We start from the raw sequence: 21,380 nt of genomic DNA on the forward strand, positions 1-21,380 counted from the left end.
AAATATCACGCTCCAGTTAAATATTTAAAGGACAACACTGTATGCAAATAAAATATTACACAAAATATATTTAACAAAAGGTTTTGATTAATATGAAAGATAAATAAAAACACAGGCATTTCTACATATAGACACAGCAATCAGTTACTAAAAAAAATTAAATTATTTTATACAAGCAATGTGGAAAATATGGCAAGAAAAGAATTCCAGAGTTCAAAACATTCATGAAATGGTTTCCTCCTTGAAGTTATTACCTGAAATTTCTAGAATTACCCTCAAGACCCATAGGACCATTTAGTAGTACAAACCAAACAATCTTAAGTACTTAAGTACAATACAATAACAATTACCCCTTAGCGTACAATAATCTTCCCTTTCCAATGAGAATGGGGACTAGTTTTTAAATGTGATTAGCAAGAGCCAACTTTTTTCATCCATCTAAGATATAAAATTAAAACATAATATTCTAATAATACTGCCTACCATCCCCAAACCAAGAAAATTTGTGTCCCCACTCTTGCTATTACGGATGCTTTCAAAAGTCAAGATTAAGGGCAGAACTGTCATTCAGGCAAGTTAGCTTCATTTTGAAAAATTAGGGGGCCATATTGACTCAAGAAAATACTGGTGGGGTGGCAGCAAAGACAGAAATAATAAAGAAATCATTCCTAAATTTAAGTTTCTGTAATATGAAATTTGTTTCATCTCAGATACAATTCTACCTAAGAAATCTGTATCAACCAATGTATTGAATAATACAAATATATTAACAATTATTCCATTACTTTTGGGAATAAGAATAAAGATAAATCTAATCAAGTAGTTATAAATTTGGGAAATTTTTGAGGTGAGAAGGCAAGAGCATTTTAACATAATGACCACTGGGCAGAACTAAATCTCCATACCCTTCTTTCCATGAAGAATTATGACCATGCAAATTCTCACTTTCCAAAATACTTTATGAAATGTTTAAATGCTTCTAAAAAGATTCCAGAAAAGAAGCAATTCCAGTCACTAAGCACAGAAATTACACCTAAACTAAGGAGAGAAAAATTAGGAAATATTTAAGATATATTCTCTTATGCATATATTACTTTCACATATTTCAGCAATTTATGTTAAGATTTTGAAGCTGGGACCAAATCCTAATCATTTCTTGTGGTTTTCTGTTATGTACTAACATTAAATGTATGTAAGAGCAAATATTTTTCCTGTTTTTTTATTCTACATCAAATATTCTAAAACCTTTGTGTTCTTCTGGAGTGAGGCCAAGTTTTTGAAGGCACATGCCAGTATAGACGTCATCAATGGGATAGAGAAGGACCTGCTCAGATACTTTGTTCAGTCTCAGGGCTAGACTACCAGAGTAGAGAAAAGCACCCCCTCCTGCGTAAGGAGGGTAGGCACCTTCATAAATACTTTCTGGGATATAGTACTTTATCTTTTTCTCTCGATGAGGTATAGCATCTTTGATCACATCACCTATAAATAAGTCTTTGGCTTTCTCCCTGAATATGTTATTCAAGTAATTTAGGATCTTATGAGTATTTACAAAAACGTCATCATCCCCCTTGAAAACAAATTGGACATCTGGACAATTGTTCACCCACTTCAGAAACAGTACATCTTTCAGAGTCAAGTTGAAGAAAGTATCTCTGTAGTTCCAATAAGAATGTCATGGTATTTCTCACTCTCAAATTTCAATATATCTGAAAGGTCAGTAAAGTGATCCTCAGGGGAACTCTGTCCCAATAAAAAGACTCTTGCAACGGTTTGGTTCCCAAAATTAGTCTCTTTTCCCCAGGATTCTCGAATTGCTTGTCTTCTATCAAAGTGGGTTATGAAGGAGTTAATAGCTAGCAGAAGGAAAGGTTTCTGCTTGCACTTGTCCTATTGGTCTATCAGTAATGAATAATTTCTACATCTCAGATAAAGCAAAAAATCTTTAAATCTGTCTGGTAAGTTTTCAAAATCCTTAATTGCTGATATCACCAATTGGTCTGGCTCACAAGAATTAAGAACATTTGCACTCGAAATGTATGGCATATATTGAATTACTTGTTTTCTCAATGAGGGTAGGGAGGGAGGGAGGGGGAGAATATGGAACTCAAAGCTTTTATTATTAAATTATTTGTTTTCAGTGTTCTATAATCACTTCCATATATCTCAGATTTTTCCCCTCCCTCTCCCACCCTCTCCACTCCCTCCCTGAGATAGTGTACAATCTTATATAGGTTCTACACATACATTGCTATTAAATACATTTTCAGCTTAGTCATGTTGCATAGAAGAATTAAAATGAATGGGAGAAACTATAAAACAAAACAAAAACAAAACATAATACAAAAAAAAATAGACTGTTTCATTCTGTGATACAGTTCCACAGTTCTTTCTCTGGATGTGGAAGGCGTTTTGCCTCAACACTCCACTGTGAATTTTTTAAGTCCTTGCATTGCAATGAAGTACTAAATCTACCAGAAAAATTCCTCACACACGTTGGTTGTTGCAGTGTACAAAATTCTTCTGGTTCTGCTCCTTTCACTCAGGATCAGTTCATATAAGTTTTTCCAGGCCTCTCTGAAGTCTTCCTGTTCATCATTTCTTATAGCACAATAGTACTCCATTACATTCATATACCACAATTTGTTCAACCATTCCTCAATTGATGGGCATCCCCTTGATTTCCAGTTTTTGGCTACCACAAAGACAGCTACTATAAATATTTTTGTACATGTGGGACTTTTTCCTATTTCTATGATCTCTTTGAGATACAGTCCCAGAAGTGAGATAGCTGGGTCACAGAGTATGCACATTTTTGCAGCACTTTGGGCATAGTTCCAAACTACTGTCCAGAATGATTGGATCAGCTCAGAGCTCCACTAACAATGAAATAGTGTTCCAACTCTGCCACATCTTCTCCAACATTTATCATCTTCCTGTTTTGTCATGTTTGCCAGTCTGATAGTTGTGATGTGGTACCTCAGAGTTGTTTTGATTTGTATCTCTCTAATCAACAGTAATTTAGAGCATTTTTTATATGACCATATAGATAGCTTTAATTTCTTCCTCTGAAAACTGCTTGTTTTGACTGCTTATCAACTGGGAAATGACTTGTATTCTTGTACATTTGACTCAGTTCTCTATATATATTAGAAATGAGGCCTTAATCACAGACACTAGTTGCAAAAAATTCTTTCCCAGTTTTCTGCTTCCCTCCTAATCTTGGTTGCATTATAATGTAATCAAAATTATCCATTTTGCACTTCATAATGTTTTCTAACTCAATTGGTTAAAATTTTCTCCATTCTCCATAAATCTGGCAAATACACTACTCCTTGCTCCCCTAATTTGCTTATAGTATCAATCTTTATACCTAGATCATGTATACATTTGGACTTTATTCTTGTGTATGGTGTCAGGTATTTGTCTATACTCAGTTTCCATCACACTACTACCCAGTTTTCCCAGTAATTTTTGTCAAAATGTGAGTTCTTATCCCAGAAGCTGGGGTCCTTTGGTTTATCAAACAGTAAACTACTATACTCATTGACTACAGTGTCTTGAGTACCACACATATTCTACTGGTCTACCCCTCTGTTTCCTAGCCAGTACCAAATGGTTTTGATGATTGCTGTGTTATAATACAATTTGAGATCTGGTAGGGCTAGGCCACCTTCCTTCGCATTTCTTTTCTTTAGTTTCCTTGATATTCTGAAATTTTTGTTCCTCCAGATGAATTTTGATATTTCTTTCTAGCTCTAAAAAATAATTATCTGGTAGTTTGATTGGTATGGCACTGAATAAGTAAATTAATTTAGGCATGATTGCCATTTTTATTATATTGGCACAACCTACCCATGAGCAACTGATGTTTTTCCACTTACTTAGATCTGACTTTATTTGTGTCAAAAGTGTTTTGTAATTGTGTTCATATAGTTCTCCAGGGTTGTTTTGGCAGGTAGACTCCCAGATATTTTATAGTGTCTATCATAGCTTTAAATGGCATTTCTCTTTCTATCTCTTGCTGTTGAGCCTTGTTACTAATATATAGAAATGCAGATGATATATGTGGGTTTATTTTGTAACGTGCAACTTTGCTAAAGTTGTTTATTATTTCAAGTAGTTTTTTACTTGATTCTCTGGGATTCCCTAAGTATATCATCATATCATCTGCAAGGAGTGATGATAACTTAGTTTCTTCTTTGCCATTCTAATTCCTTCGATTTCTTTTTATTCTCATTGCTGCATCTGGCATTTCTAATACCATACTAAATAACAGTGGTGATGATGAACATCCTTGTTTCACCCCTGATCTTATTGGAAATGCATCTAGCTTATCACCATTGCATATAATGCTTGCTGATGGTTTTGGGCAGATTCTGTTTATTATTTTGTGGAAAGTTCCATTTATTCCTATGCTCTCAAGAGTTTTTAGTAGGAATGGATATTGTATTATGTCAAAACATTTTTCTGTATCTATGGAGATAAACATGTGGTTTCTCTTAGTTTTGTTGTTGATATGATCGATAATGCTAATAGTTTTCCTAATATTGAAACAGCCCTGCATACCTGGTATAAATTCTACCTGATCATAATGTATTATTCTCATGGTAAGTTGCTGTATTATTTTTGTTAATATCTTATTTAAAATTTTTGCATCTATATTCATTAGAGAAATTGGTCTATAATTTTCATTCTCTGTTTTGGCTCTTCCTGGTTTGGTATCAGAACCATATTTGTATCATAAAAAGAATTTGGTAAGACTCCTTCAGCAATTTTCCCAAATAGTTTATATAGTATTGCAATTAACTGTTCATTAAATGTTTGATAGAATTCACTTTTAAATCCATCTGGCCCTGGAGATTTTTTCCTAGGGAGTTCACTGATGCCTTGTTCAATTTCTTTTTCTGATATGGGGCTATTTAAGTATTCAACTTCCTCTTCTGTTAATCTGGATAACTTATTTATTTTCATTTAGATTTTCAAATTTATGGGCATACAGTTGGGCAAAGTAATTTCTAACTATTGTTTTAATTACCTCCTCATTGGAAGTTAGTTCACCCTTTTCATTTTTGATACTAATAATTTGCTTTTCTTCTTTTTCTTAATCAAATTGACCAAAGGTTTATCAATTTTATTGGTTTTTTTCATAAAACCAACTGTTAGTTTTATTTATTAGTTCAATAGTTTCAATTTTATATTATTCTCTACTTTGGTTTTCAGTATTTCTAATTTGGTATTTACTTGGGGATTTTCAACTTGTTCTTTTTCTAGCTTTTTCAGCTGCATGCCCAATTCATTGATCTCCTCTTTCTCTATTTTATTCATGCAGGCATTCAAAGATATAAAACTTCCCCTCAGAACTGCTGTTGCAGCATCCTATATGATCTGGTAGGTTATCTCATAATTGTAATTCTCTTGAATGATGTTGTTGATTGTTTCTATGATTTCTTGTTTAACCCACTCCTTCTTTAAGATTAGATTATTTAGTTTCCAATTGATTTTTGGTCTATCTTTCCATGGCCTTTTGTTACATGTAATTTTAATTGCATTATGATTTGAGAAGGATATATTGCCTATCTCTGCCTTTCAGCACTGGATTGTGAGGTTTCTAAGCTCTAATACATGGTCAATTTTTGTATATGTGCCATGTATCACTGAGAAAAAGGTATATTCCTTTCTATCCTCATTCCATTTTCTCCAGAGATCTATCATATCTACCTTATCCAGAGTTATATTCACCTCCTTAACTTGTTCCTTGCTTATTTTGAGGTTAGATTTATCAAGTTCAGAGAAGGGGAAGTTAAGGTCCCCCACTAGTATAGTTTTGCTTGTATATTTCTTCCTGTAACTCCCTCAACTTCTCCTCTAAGAATTTGGATGCTATACCACTTGGAGCATATGTTTAGTAATGAAATTGTTTTGTTGTCTATGGTGCCTTTTAGCAGAATATAGTTTCCTTCCTTATTTCTTTTGATTAGGTCTATTTCTGCGTTTGCTTTGTCTGAGATTAGGATTGCTGTCCCTGCTTTTTTACATTAGCTGAAGCACAATATGTTCTGCTCCAACCTTTTACCTTTTCCCTCTATGTATGCCTCCATTTCAAATATGTTTATTGTAAACAATATATTGTTGGATTATGGTTTTTAATCCATTCTGTTATCCATCTCCCTTTTATGGGAGAGTTCATCCCATTCACATTCACAGTTATGATTACTATCTGTGTCATTCCCTCCATGCTCTATGCCCCCGTTTATGCTTTTAGTTCTCCCTTCCCCTTCTCAATAGTTTTAATTTTTGACCACCACATCCCTCAGTCTTCCCTCCCTTCTTTCTGCCCCCCTCCCTTTTACTCCCCTTATCCCTTATTACTTCTTCCCTCCCTTTTAGCTTCACCTCCCTTTTCTTTCTTCTTCCCCTCCTACTACTTATATAGCTATATTTCTATACTTAACTGAGTTTGTCATTCCCTCCTTGAACCAAATCAGATGAGAGTAAATCTCAGACAATACTCATCTCCCTCCCCTCTTTCCATCTAATGTAATATATTTTTGTGCCTCTTCCTGTGATGTAATTTACCTTTTTCTGCCTTCTCCTTTTCACATCTCCCATTACAATCCCTCCGCATCCTTAAATCACATTTTTATCATCACATGCTTTACCTTATAGCTGCTCCCTCTATCTATCCTTTTATATATCATAATAAATATACAATTCTCAAGATTAACAAGTATCATCTTCTCTTATAAGAATGTAAACAGTTTGTCCATATTGAATAACAAGATTTTTCTCCCCTGTTTACTTTTTTGTGCCTCTCTTTAGAACTGTGTTTGAAGATCGAATTTTCTATTGAGCTATGGCCTTTCCATCAGGAAGGTCTAGAAATCCCTTAGTTCATTGAGTGTCCATCTCCTTGCCTGAAACATTATGCTCAACTTTGCTGTAATTGATCCTTAGTTGTAGTCCCAGTTCCTTTGCCTTACAGAATATCATATTCCAATCCCTTCAATCTTTCAATGTAGAATCTGTCACTTCTTGTGTGATCCTGACTGTAGGTCCTCGATATTGGGATTGTTTCTTTCTGGCTGCCTGCAGTATTTTCTCCTTCACTTGACAGTTATGGAATTTGGCAATAATATTCCTTGGTGTTTTTAGTTTGGGATTCCTTTCAGGAGGTGAACAGTGGATTCTTTTGATGACTATTTTGCCCTCTGGATCTAGCACTTCTGGGAAGTTTTCCTTGATTATTTCTTGGAAGATATTGCCCAGTGTCTTTTTTTCCATCATTGCTTTCTCGTAGACCAATAATTCTTACATTTTCTCTCCTGGATCTCTTTTCCAAGTCAGTTGTTTTTCCAATTAGATATTTTGAATTTTCTTCTATCTTTTCATTCTTCAGATTCTGTTTGACTTTTTGATGTTTCATAGAGTTATTAGCTTCTACTTGCCCAATTCTAATTTTTATCAAATTGTTTTTTTCAGTTAACTTTTGCATCTCCTTTTCCATAAATCCAATTGTTCCTTTTTAAGAGTTATTTTCAACCAGTTAATTTTTTGTACTTCCTTTTCCATTGTCCAATTTTCCCAGTTAGGTTTTGTTCTTCCTTTTCCATCTGTCCAATTTTCCTTTTTAAGGAGCTGTTATTCTCTTCAGTGAATTCTTTTTTCATATTTTTAAAATCATTGGCCAGTTTTTCTTCTATTTCTCTAATTTGGCTTTTAAATACCTTCCTGAGCTATTCCAAGAATGCTCTCTGATCTTGAGACCAGTTCATATTCCCTTCTGAAGTTTCAGATGGGAGTACATTCTCAATGCTGACCTTTTTGGTATTCGTGTTTTGGTCCTTGTCCCCATAAAAAGATTCTATGGTCTTTTCTGCTTTTCTTCTTACTCATGATGATCATGCTTTTCCTGGCTTTTCAAGTAGGTCTCTGCTTCTGGGGCACACAGGGCTCTGTCCCACATTATTGTTCCTTGACTTTGAGGCTTTGTATGTTGTGACCTCTGATGCTTTTAGCTGGAAGCTAAAATACTGCAGCTTACTTGGTGCTGAGCTATTTGGTATCTGAAAGAAGAGGCCAGGTGAAGTCTTTCTGGGTTTCCCAGAGTCACCCTGGAGCTAGCTGCATTAAGTGTGGGGGAGGGGTGGTTTGGCCACAGGAGGTCTCTTCTGCTGAGTTAGAGCACAGGCAAACTCAACAGTTGGTGAACCAGTCTGTGCTAGTGTCTTCCTGATTCACCTGGGGCATTGAGGAACGTCTGGGGTCCTGGTGTTGGTGAATGTGGGCTCCACCCCCTGGGGGCTCAGGATCTCCTCCCGGTTTGCTGTGGTGGGGTTGTCTGGGACAGCCCTGGTCCTCCATTGGCCCCCTTCAGCCACAGCAAGAAGGACCCTCCTTAGTGATTTTCCTAGCCTCACGATCTAAGAGACTGTTAACCCCTTCGCCTGATCCCACTGTTTCAGGATTTTTCCTGAGGAAATATTCTTTGGTCCACAAGGGGAGGGAGATAGCAATTACAAATCACTCTGCTATCTTGGCTCCTAGAAGTTCAAGTAGGTGACTTATATACATTTAATCTGAGGGCTGATAGCCTCAGGAGTGGCTGCTGCAATTACCTGGGGTTCTGTGCTTCTCTCTCCTTCGGTTCCATTGGACTCCCGTCCTGAGCTGATGTGTTTGAGAATCTGCAGCACGTCTGCAGCTTCAGATCAGCTAGGGCTTCCCGCTCGACCCTGTTACTGTGGGAACCATGTTCGTACAGCCTGGAACTCAAAGCTTTAAGAACGAATGTTAAAAATTGTTTTAGCATGCAACTGGAAATTAAGCTATACAGGCAATGGAGTATAGAAAACTGCTTTGCCCTGCAGGAAAATAGAGGGGAAGGGGGATGGCAGAAGGGTGGGTAATAGAAGGGAGGACAGACTGGAGGAAGGGATGGATGGGGTGCATGCTGTCCTGGGGTGTGGGTGGGGAAAGATAGGGAGAAAATTTAGAATTCAAATTCTTGTGAAAGTGAATATTAACTGAAAAATAAATTATGCATTAAAAATGAAATAAATAAAATAAAAATAAAAGATAATGACAGCTGGGATTTGACCTGAGGAAAACAAACAAGCTGCACATAACTGTTCAGTTTCTTATGAAGGCCTAATTTTTGTTCTTTATCATATATTGAAATGCCTGTGCTTGCTAATGTTCAAGCCCATGATTGAATTAAAAAAGGAAAAGAAAAAAATGGAATTTTAATGGGAGAAACTTAAGTTTAGAAATCAGTATATATGTAAGACTCAAAAACTTTGGTAAAATAACACAATAAAATAAACCGAAGCAGAAAAAGGCCACACAAACATTACAGATCTCAGGAGCGTGTTCCTTTACACATGAGAATCTCATGTCTTTAAAGGTCCTTAGACAACTGAATGTTGCACTTCTAAATACCATTAAAGTGGGCAAGTAAGTAGTAGGCTGGAATTTAGAATACAGAATTTTCAAGCATGCCAGAAAGTTCTCTACATGGAAGAGTTAGGAACGGATTGTGAAGACAGAATTCTTGAATAGGGCTTTTACTTTGAATCTCGACTATCTGAGCTTTCTGAAAATATACAATCCTGAATAGAATTCTGAGATATATAATCCAAGAATCCTGGAAAGGATGAGGTTGTAGAAACAAAACTGTCTGGGGAAGGACCAGAAGAGAGAGGCAGGGAAATGTTCAAAGGCTGATGAGGGAAACTGTCTGAAGAAAAGGGATTTAAGAACAGACAATGGCAGGTCTCGGAGGAGCCTTAGAGAAGAGAATGAGATTGTAAAGAGCCTCTAGAGCAAGGAGTATCTGATTCAGGAGAGAACAGTAAAGATCAGGACTGGTGTGTCATCAAATTTTCCACATGTCATACGTAGCTCTGAGAGCTCTTAGAACCTAATGCATCTTCTGTAGAATGGACTTTTGAAGGCAAAATATCATCAATTACAAGGATTACTTCAAATATATTCTTAGTGGGCAAAAATAAGTTCTAAGTTATATAAAGTTAGAAGTAAACAAAGTAGGAGAATTGAGAATTTCTAGGAGAGATCAGTCATTGATTTCAATTTACTCTATATTATACCCTTGCAATGCTCAAAAACATTTTTTATATCTTCCACCACACAGTAAAAACGTTTTGCTGAAAGTAGTAATAATTTTTTTGGCTAGCTAAAATATTCCCAGGGAAAGTAATATACATCTCTATGAAACAAATGCAATCCCACAAAGATCTTTCTTTGAGAAAGTCTGCCAATAATAGACTTATTATTGATAAAGAATACAGAATGTTTTTGAGCAAAAAGAAAACCTAGGTTTTAATTCTTAAGGTCTCAGAAGACAGAACTAATGTTTCCAGATCATATCTATAAGTCATTAGGTACAGTGTAATAAAATTCATTAAAAACTCTTAAAATTAAATTTATAGATGACAGGAGGGTGTTTCCTTGGATTCCATGTCTTAGAATGTCCTCTGGATACATAATGCCTGGGCTATGAGTTCACATTCAATAGAGACATTTGGAGGTAGCTAAAATTTGGTTTACCAAACGTTCTAGCTAGGTATAAGTCTTAACTCTGAATGTTCATCCCACTTTAGTGTGGGGATAGGAGAGCAAAGCAAAACCTTAGAACAGAAAAGGTCAAACTTTCGAATTGCTGGAAGCTCTGTGAGAACATGTATCAGTATCTACTCTGGTAAGGGCCTTACAATAGAAAATATAATAAATGGAAAATATTTATTTTCATCTATATTCTACATGAGCCAAAATATTAGCCAGTTGTAGGAAATTTCAAAAAGCAGAGGGAAGAGGATTTTGCCTAGGATTTCAATCCTTTCCAACAATTTACTTAATATTTTGTAGTAAGCATGCTTTGAAACAAATTATGAATTCACCACATAAGTAAAAGTTTAGTTAAAGTACTATTTTCTTACAAGCCACAAAATATCCCCAAACTGAAAACATTTAAACATCAATAGCAAATGTAATTCCCTATATGTTCTCCCTTAGTCCAGACTACTAGTGACATAACTAACAAGCAAAATGAAAGCAGAGCGTGTTTGGGTAATAAAAGAAATGTGTAGCATGCAGAGGACTTATAACAGACCTGGGATCACTTTGAAAATTTTTAAGATGCATGTACATTGTAATAATTATCCAATAAAAAAGAAATATCCTTATAAATAATTTTCAAGATTGTGAGCTGGATGAGGCTATAGCACGTGCAAAGTCAGAAGTTTGAGGGTCTAGAGAGGGGAGGGGGCAGAGCTGGAGAGTTGTGAATGGAAATTTTCAGAAACAGGAGGATGTGAGCGCACAGAGTCAGGTCTGAGAGTTGCCATGGAGATGAAAATGAAAGAGCAGCAGGGACCAGAGAAGAGGGAACTCAGAACAAAGGGAGTGCTTTGGGCAGAAAATGTGGCCTCTTGCAGTGATCTCCAATTCCCTATATGCTATGGGTGGAAGGGTTCAGAGAAAAGGGATCATCAACTGGTAAAGGGGTCTTAGGGAGGAAAATCTCAGAAATCATATGGATTATTTATTTTTCATTTATATACTCAGTGGGCCAAATGTTGGAAATTTTTAATTAATTTGAAATATAAGAAATAGAATGTAAATAAATAAAATAAAAGTTAGATTTTTGTAGATCATTCATTTATTCCAATATAATTTTTATTTCGCATCAGTGATATATAATAAAAACTAAAAAAGAAACTAAAAAACACAAACCAAAAATCTCATTTCTTCAATCATAATTTCTTCAATCACACAAAAGTGTTTGGTGAGATTATTGTCAATTTTTTGGCTAGCAAAAAACCCCTTCAAAATCACAAGATGTGCAAAACAAAGCAAATGCAGTTACATGTATTTCCTTAGTAAATACTGCTATTCTATTACTATTTACATAAATGAATATCAAGTAATTTTTGACTAAAAATCCCCAGATGTTCAGTATACAGACCTTTATAGAGAGAAGACTTCTATTTTGAAGTCATCATATGGGTTGGATCAATGTACATTGTTATAATAATTCAAATAATAAAATAAACATAACTTGACACAAGCTTTCTTGATATGGCTTTACAAGCAAAAATTCGTGTCTTGTATGTTCCCTAGAATTCTAAAGGTCTAGGTTTTTCAGGACTTCTCATGTAGGAATATTGGAAGTAGTTGAGAGCACCCATAGAAAATGTCCAAACTAGTAAAAAAAAGTCCTGCCTCTGAATGTCTCATTGTGGAGTGGAAAGTGAAACCAGAACATGTGATCATGGAGGGCTCTGGAATCCAGACTGTGTGGGTTTGATGGAAGCTCTGAATCCAGAATACTGAGCTTGACTAGGCTATCAAATCTCTAATTTCCTTTTTCAAAGGAATTAGAAGGGGTAGAGTGGGAGATGCTCAGAAGTTGTCAGAAACTTGAGGCTTTTAGCACATAGGATGCTGTAGCCATGGTGAAGAGAAGGAAGGAGGCAGAAGAGCACTTTGAAGTATGGTGAAAGTACTATTTTATGGCCACCGAAACACACCCTGCAAACCCAAATATCTGTACGCTAAAACTAATGCAATCCTCTTCAATTGCTTCATTGATAAAGATTACTATTAATAGTAGTAATAGTAATACTAATGAATATTCTATATTTTTAGGCATTAGAAAATGCCATTATGTAATAATGGATTATAAGCAAAGACAACTCATATTTGTCAAGCCGTGTATATTTAAAACTCAAATGTACTTATATTTGTCAGTCAGTATGTGTGTTCATCCTTTGTTGCTGAAGAAGACCATGCCATCAGAGAAATAATGACATGATTGTTTTGAGTGAGGGAGGGCTGTGCAGGTCACCAGCCTCACTTCTCCTCCAGAGCCATCTGAATCCAGTGACCAGATATTCATCAGGATGACTGGAGATGAACCAGGATGAGGCAGTTGGGGTAAAGTGACTTGCCCAACGTCACACAGCTAGTGAGTGTCAAGTGTCTGAGGTGAGATTTGAACTCAGATTCTCCTGACTCCCGCACTGGTGCTCTATCCACTACTCCTAATGAACATTGTAATAATAATTCAAATAATAACATTAAAAAGAAGAATTTGACACAAGTTCTCTTGATATGGCTTTAGAACCAAAACATCATGTCTCATATGTTCCCTAGAATTCTAAAGGTCTAGGGTTTCCATGTACTTTTCATGTGGGAATATTGGAAGTAGCTGAGAGCACCCATAGAAAATTTCCAAACTACTAGTTAACCCTGTCTCTGAATGTCTCAATCTGGTGTGCAAAGAAAAGCTAGAACAAGTGATCATGGAGGGCACTGGAACCCAGATGGTGTGGACTTGAGGGAAAATGAATCTAGAATCCTGAGCGTGACTTGGCTACTGAATCTCCAATGTCATTTCTAAGAGGGACTAAAAGGGGGAGTGGGACATATTCAGGAGCAGAGAACGGAAATTGTCAGAAACTTGAGGGCTTTAAAATATAGCAGGCTATAACCATGGAGAAGAGAAGGAAGGAGGGAGAAGAGCACTTTCAGGAAGGGATATCAGAGTAGAAAATGCCCTGAGAGCCCAAAGGGCAGGTCTTGGAATGTCTAGAAAAGCATCATGTTTGGTTGCCAGGTGTCCTCTGAGTACAGAAACGATTAGCTCTGAATGAGCTTATGAATGGAAAATGTCAGAAATGTCAGATATATTCTCAGATATTACCTGGCCCAAATATTGTCCTGTTTTAGATCATGTCACTAAAAGAAAGAAGGTGGATTGTTCTTATGAGATCAAACCTAAACTTGAATTTAATGTTTAGGAAGCATTAGTGATGCAAAAAAGAAAAAAAATATCTGACATCCTTAAGAACTAAGCCTCAAAGGTATGACAAAAATACTTTTACTTCTATGGCCCCCCAAAAAACAACTTTCAAACCCCAAAGTCAGGCCTGGGAGTTGTCATGGGAACAAAAATGAGAGAGCAGCATTACCCCAAGAAGGGGGGACCTGAAAGCAAAGAGAGCCCTTAGCACAGCAAAGGTCAGATGTTAGACTAAATTCCAAACTCCTGTATGCTCTAGGTTAGGGGGTGGGGTTCAGACAGTAGCCATCACTTGATGGGGAAGGGGCCTTAGGATAGAAAATCTCATAAACAGCAAAGATTCATTTTCATGTTTATATGGACTGGGCTTCAAAAAGGAATAGGAAAGTCGATTTTTTACAGGAAATCATTGATTTGTGCCTATATAATTTTAGTTGCACATTAGTGATGAATCAGAAAAATAAACAAAAAATTCTCAAAGAACAACAGCACCACCTGTCTTCAACCGCAGTAACAAAAGGGTTTATATCTAAGACTCAAATGAATTGATAAAATACAAGAATAAAAATAACTGAAGCAGAAAAATGCCCAAATAAACCTTAGAGATTTTAGGTGGATATTCCTTTAGACATGAAAATCTCTTATCTATAAAGTTCCTTAGAAAACTTAATGTCTGGGCTTCCAGGTACCATTAAAGCAGACAAGATGGTGGTAGGGTAGAGCTAAGAATACGGAATTTTCAGCATAGCAATGAATTCTTCAAATGGAAAAATTAGGAGTGCATTGTGAAGACAGAATTCTTCCAAAGGTCTACTCCTTGGAACCTGGAACATCTGAGCTTGATGGAAATATGCAATCCTGAATATATCCTGAAATATACAAACTAGAATCCTGAGCTAGAAGAGGCTGTAGAAACAGGAATATCACTTTGGAGACTGACTAGAACAGAGAGAGTGGGAGATATTGAGAGGCTGATGAGGAAAATTTTCTGAAGAAATGGGATTTTAGAACATGTCTAGGAGGAACCTTTGAGAAGAGAATGAAAAATTGAGGAGGGACTTTAAAAGAAGGAATATCTGATCCAGGATAGAAAACAAAACTTCAAGACAGGATGGTCCTCAAATTTTCCCTATGCCATAGCTCTGAGAGCTCTTAGAACCTACATCATCTACTGGGGAATGGATCTTCAAATGCGAAATGTTATAAATTTCAAGGATAGCTTTAAGTATATTCTAAGTGGTGAAAAATGTTTTCCAGATGAAGATAAATACTGTGTTGCAAGCTAAGGATTTAAAAGAGATACTCATTAGTTTTTTTAACTATGTGATAAATTTAATGTGCATTGTAATAATTATCCAATAAAAATAAAATGAAACAATCCTTATGAATCATAGGATCATAGTACAGCCTTATATTCCAAAACATCAGTTCTTGGTAGCCTCTTGGAACACTGAATATCAGGACTTCTGAGATCTTTCCAGGATATATGTTTGAGGGGTTCTGTTGCTTAGAAAACAGAATTTCCTAGCTAGGGTAGAAGTCCTGACTCTGAATGTCTAGATTTTGAGTGAAAAGCGGAGGGAGACTATGAGATGTGGGATTGCTCATGACACATCAAGTGTACAAGTTTGAAGGAAATTTGAAATTCGGGATGATCGGCTGGATGGGACCGTGGAATCTGCAAGACCAGAATTGTGAGCATCTAGAAAAGAGAGAAGGGGAGAGATATGGCGTCTGGGAATAGGCATTTTTTGTAAAAGGAGGATTTGTACACACAGAGTGCCAGGCCTGGCAGTTGCCATGGAGACGAAAATGAGATAGCTAACAGTGCTTATAAAAGAGGACATCTTAGAGCAAAGAGAGCCCTTAGGGTAGTAAAGGTCAAGTCTTGCAGTGAACTCCAAAACCCTGTATGCTATAGAACAGAAATCATCTGCTAGGGAAGGGGCATCAGAGTGGAAAATCTCACAGCTCACAACTTATTTTCTTGTATATACTGTGTGGGCTTGATGATTAACCCTTTTAAACTAGTTTTTAAAATTAAAAGGAATTTTTAATATGATTTTTTAATATGAGATCACTCATTAATTCCAGTATAATTTTTATTAGGCACCAGTGGTGTATAAGAAAAATAATAAAACTAAAAAAACAAAACCCCCTCTTACCAAAATGGTTTGGTGAGATGACCTTTTATTTTTTGGATAGCAAAAAAATGCCTGTAAAACACAACACAACACATCAAAACAAAGAAAGGGGCATGTATTTCCTTCTTTAGTAAAGACTCTTGTTTCTGTTACTATTAATAAAAATGAATTTTGGACAGATAAAAAGATGTTTATTATAGAGAGCTCTTAAGAAATAAGACTTCTATTTCCAGGTTATTGTATCAGTAAGACCATATACATCATAATAAAAATAAAATAAAAAGTTATAACTTGACACAAATTATCTAGATATGGCTTTACACCCAAAAATGTCATGTCTTCGATGGTCCCTAGAACACTAAAGGTTTAGGCATCCAGTAACTTTCAAGGGGGAAAGTTCGAAGTGCTTGTGAGCAGAGACATAGAATAACTGAGGTAGGAATTAAATTCTCCTTTTGCATGTACCAACAGGGACTGGAAAGTGAAGCCAGAATATGTGATCATGGATAGCACTGGAACCCAGACTGCGGGCTTGAGGAAAACTTTGAATCCAGAATCATGAGCTTGATTTGGCTGTGAAATTTTTAATGTCAGTGTTGAAAGGAATGAGAAGGAGAGTTGGAATGATTCAGGGTTTAAGAGTGGAAATTTTAAGAAATAGAGGAGTTTAGCTTATAGCTTGGTGTAGGCATGGTTTGAGAAGGAAGGAAGTAGAAGAGAATTAGCACTGATGAAGATATCTTAGCATTGAGGGCCCTGTGATTCCAAAGGACAGATCTTAAAATGTGCAGAAAATCAACACATTTGATTCCTATGTGATCTTTGAGAACAGAAATTATTAGCTCTGAATGGGCCTTAGAATGCAAAATGTCAAAAATGGCAAGGATGTATTATTATAAACTGAACAAAATATTGATTTGTTATAAATAATTTGCACAAAGTGAAGGTAGATTTTTCTTATGTGATCAAACATAAATTCCAACTTAAATTTTAGTGTACACTGGTGATGCAAAAATTAAAAAAATTAAAAAACCACAGAGCCTTAAAAGTATGATGAAAACAATATCTATTATATTGCAGCTCAGAAACACCAAATATCTGTACACTAAAACCACTGCAATCTCTGCAACTCCTTCATTGATAAAGATAACTATTTGCAGCTGGAGTGATAATGGACGTTGAGTATTTTGGGCTTTAAAAATAGTGTTATAAATAAAGACTTATAAATAAAATAAAAATTTTTATAATTAAAATCATATTTACAAAATGAAGACATAATGGGAGACGTGTGTTTAGAAATCAGTAGCTAAGACTCAAGTGTGTTGTTAAAAGAAAAAAAATAAAGTGAAGCTGAGAAAGTCCAAGTAAACCTGAAAGATCTCAGGGGGTGCTCCTTTAGACATGAGAATCTCATATCTGTAAAAGTCTTTAGAAAACTCAATGTCTTGACTTCCAGATTCCATTAGAGCAGGCAAGCTGGTCTAAGGTTAGAGTCTAAAATGGAGAATTTCCAAGCATGGCAGCGAGTCCCCATGAATGGAACATTTAGGAATGGATTGGGAAGCCAGAATTCTTGAACTGGTCTTCAACTTGCAGCCTGAAATACCTGAGTTGCTGTTAACATACAGTCCTGAATATATCCTGAATATAACTGTAAAATATACACTCCTAGAATCTGAAGTTGGGTGAGGTTAAAGAAGCAGGAATGTAAGTTTGGAGAAGGGTTAGAAGAGAGAAAGTGGGAAATATTCAGAGGTAGGAGAGGAAAACTGTCTGAAGAAATGGGATTTTAGAAAAGACAATTTCTCCTCTTGGGAAGAACCTTGGAGAAGAGAATAAGAGATTGAGGAGAGTCTCGAGATGAAGGATTATCTGATCCAGGAGGGAACATCAAAGTCAGAACTGCCATGTCCTCAAATTTTTCCATATGCCATAGTTCTGAGGGCTCTGAGAACCTAAAATGATATGCTATAGAAAGGGCCTTTGAATGTAAAATGTCATCAATTTCAAGGACTACTTTAAATGTATTCCTAGTGGGCAAAAAACCCTTCCACTTCTAGGCAAATAACGTATAGCATACTAAGGTCTGGTGCAAGTTCTTTTAGTTTTTTGGCTAGTTAACAAAGCCTCAAAGTAATATATAAGCACCACAAAATAAATACAATTTGATGAAGATCCTTCTTTGATAAAGAATGTAACTGATGTAATTATTATGGATAATGAATATAGAGTATTTTAGAAAAAAAAAAAACCTTAGGTGTTAATTCCCAAAGCCTTACAAGAGACAGAACTAATGCTTCCAGGTCATGGTATCTCAAGTTATTACACACAATGTAATAAAAATCCATTAAAAACTTTTAAAAATGAAATTTATACATCAGAGGATGGTGCATCTTTGGAACCAAAAATGTTATGACTTGGAACGTCTATAGAGCACAGAATATCTGGGTAGTCAGTTCCCACGCAATGCTGATTGCTGGGGTGATCACTCATTCCAATATAACTTCTACTGACCATTGGTGATGGATAAGAAAAAATAAACTAAAACCAAAGCAAAAAGCTGTTCTTTTTTCAACCAAACTTTTCAAAGAATTTAATGGGATTGCTGTCAATTTGCAGGCCAGCCTAACCACCCCCCCCATCTAAAACTAGAAATTGAATCCTACCTCTTAATGCACCAATGCAGAGTGGAAAGTATAGCCAGAATAGATGATCATGGAGGGCCCCTGGAACCCAGACTATTTGGGCATGATGGAAACTTTGAATCCAGAATCTTTTGCTTGACTAGGCTGCCAAATCTATAGTGTCATTGCTCAGACAGACTGAGGGATGGGGAGCCTGTGGCCTTGAGGTTACATATGGCCTCTAGGTCCTTGGATACAGCCTTTTGACTGAGTCTAAGTTTTACAGAACAAATCCTTTTATGAAGGGGAACATTCCTTGACTACAAGTTGGAGAGTGGGAGATGTTCAGGATCTGAGAATGGAAAGTTATCCAAAACAGGGGACTTTATAGCTATGGTGAAGAGAACAAAAAAGGTAGGAAAGCACTTTGAGGAAGGGATATCAGAGAATCAAGTGCCCTGAGACCCCAAAAGGCAGATTTTGGAATGTCCTGAAAACCATACTGTTTGATTGGTAGGTGATTTCTGAGAATATGAATGAAAGGCTCTGAATTGGCCTTAGATAGATAATGTCATAAATGGCAAGGATTCATTCTCATAGATAGATAGATAGATAGATAGATAGATAGATAGATAGATAGATAGATACACACACATATATACATATATAATACATATATACACACATATATGTATATATATATATATATTGCTATTTGACCCAAATATTGACCTACAGTAGGTCATTTTAAAACAAGAAGGTGCCAGGTGGAAGCTCCATTCTTGACCATAAGCGGTCTGCTTTCTGCCAGAAACTACAAGCACAGTCAAGGAAAACATGCCTTGCCAATACCCAGAACTGATACCAGAGCACAAGAAAGAACTGATATAGCTCACCAAATTGTTGCTCTAGACAAGGGAATCTTGGCTGCAGTTCAGTCCACAGTAGCATTGCAAAGTGACTGCAGTCCACTGGAACTGAGAACAGAGAGGAAAATCTACACCTCTATAGGCAGTCACTTCTGACTGCAGATGATCAAGTGAACTCCTGTATTGGAGGTATTATGCTTTCCCATGAGACACTCTACCAGAAAGCTGATGATGGTTGTCCCTTTCTCAAAGTCATAAAGGATAAGAGTGGCATTGTGAGCATCAACGTGGACAAAGATGTAGTGGCCCTGGCAGGGACCAATGACAAGACTATCACCCAAGGTCTGGATGGGCTGAGTGAATGCTATGCCCAGTATCAGAAGGATGGAGCTGACTTTGCCAAGTGGCATTGTGTACTGAAGATTAGGGATAAAAATCTCTTTCCCACCTGCCATCATGGCAAATACCAATGTGCTGGCCTGATATACTAACATTTACCAGCATAATGGCATTGTCCCCATCCTGGAGCCAGAGATCCTCCCTGATGGAGAACATGATCTGAAGTGTTGTCAGTACATCACTGAGAATGTCCTGGTTGCTATCTGCAAAGTTCTGAGTGACCATCATGTCTATCTGGAAGGGACCTTGCTGAAGCCTTACATGGTCACCTCTGGCCATGCCTGTACCCAGAAATATTCACGAGTAGATCACAATGGCAACTGTAACTACCCTTTGCCAAACTGTGCCTCCTGCAGTCACTGGTATCGCCTTCCTCTCTGGGGGTCAAGAGTGAAGAGGATGCCTCGATGCCATCAATAGCTGTCCCTTGCATAAGCCATGGGCCCTGACCTTTTCTTACAGCCAAGCCCTGCAGGCATGTGCCCTCAAGACCTGGGGTAGAAAGAAGGAAAATGTTCAGGCTGCTCAAAAGGAATGCATTAAATGGGTCACGGCTAACTCAAGCTGCTCAAGGCAAGTATACTCTAAATGGAAAGTCAGGAGTTGCAGCCAGAGCGTCTCTCTGTCTCTAACCATGTCTATGAACTTAAGTCAAGGTCTTCCACCTGCACACGCCTAACACTCCAGGTCAACCCTCATAGTCCAGGAAGAGGCTGAGATCCCAGAGCTCTGTGATCTCTCTCATCACTTGTAATCTATATGGTATTGTTACTCTCTGGTGAATCTAGTGACACTCTCCTCAGCTCACTTTTTCCATTAAAGAAACTATTTAATAAGGAAAAAAACAAGAAGGTAGATTGTTCTCATGAGATCAAAGTTAAATTCAAATTTTATTTTTAGGATGCATTCGAGGTACAAAAAAGAAAAAAAAATCTGACATCCTTAATCATAGAGTTTTAAGGGTATGGTGAAAATACTATCAATTTTATGGTCACCCAAAAAAACCTGCACATGAAAACCAATACAATCTTCTGCAAGTGCTTCATTAAGAAAGATTGCTATTGATAGTACTATTTGTGAAAACGAATATTCTGTACATTGAGGCATTAAAATATGTCACATAATAAGGATATATAAGAAGAGACTTCTGTTTGGAAATCTGTGTACAGGTAAGACAACATTGTCCTTTGAAAATAAAACAATATATTAAACTTAAGCAAAAATACCAACCAGATATGTAGAAGGTTCTCCTTTAGATATAAGCATCTCCTATACATGAAGGTCCTTAAACAAAACTGAATGTCTCCACTTCCACATAAGATTGATATGGGGACAAGTTAGTGGTAGTGTAGAGCTCAGAAGCTGGAATTTCCCACCATGGAAGTAAACTCCACCTCAGAATGGAACAATTGGAAATGGACTGGGAAGCCAGAATTCCTGAACAGGTATTCAACTTGGAAGCTAGAATCTCTGAGCTTGATGGAAATATATGACTTAGAATCCTAAGCTGGATGAGACT

General features: G+C 36.6%; 2 pseudogenes; one reads left to right on the plus strand and one right to left on the minus strand.

Moving 5' to 3' along the window:
* Positions 1–837: 837 nt before the first annotated feature.
* On the minus strand, positions 838–2,046 carry LOC140516286 (N-acetyllactosaminide beta-1,3-N-acetylglucosaminyltransferase 2-like; annotated as a pseudogene).
* A 17,384-nt stretch (positions 2,047–19,430) lies between these two features.
* LOC140516287 (fructose-bisphosphate aldolase A pseudogene) lies at positions 19,431–20,493 on the plus strand (annotated as a pseudogene).
* The last annotated feature ends 887 nt before the right edge of the window (positions 20,494–21,380 follow it).

This window comes from Notamacropus eugenii, chromosome X (genome assembly GCF_028372415.1).
Source record: "Notamacropus eugenii isolate mMacEug1 chromosome X, mMacEug1.pri_v2, whole genome shotgun sequence".
Taxonomy (NCBI): domain Eukaryota; kingdom Metazoa; phylum Chordata; class Mammalia; order Diprotodontia; family Macropodidae; genus Notamacropus; species Notamacropus eugenii.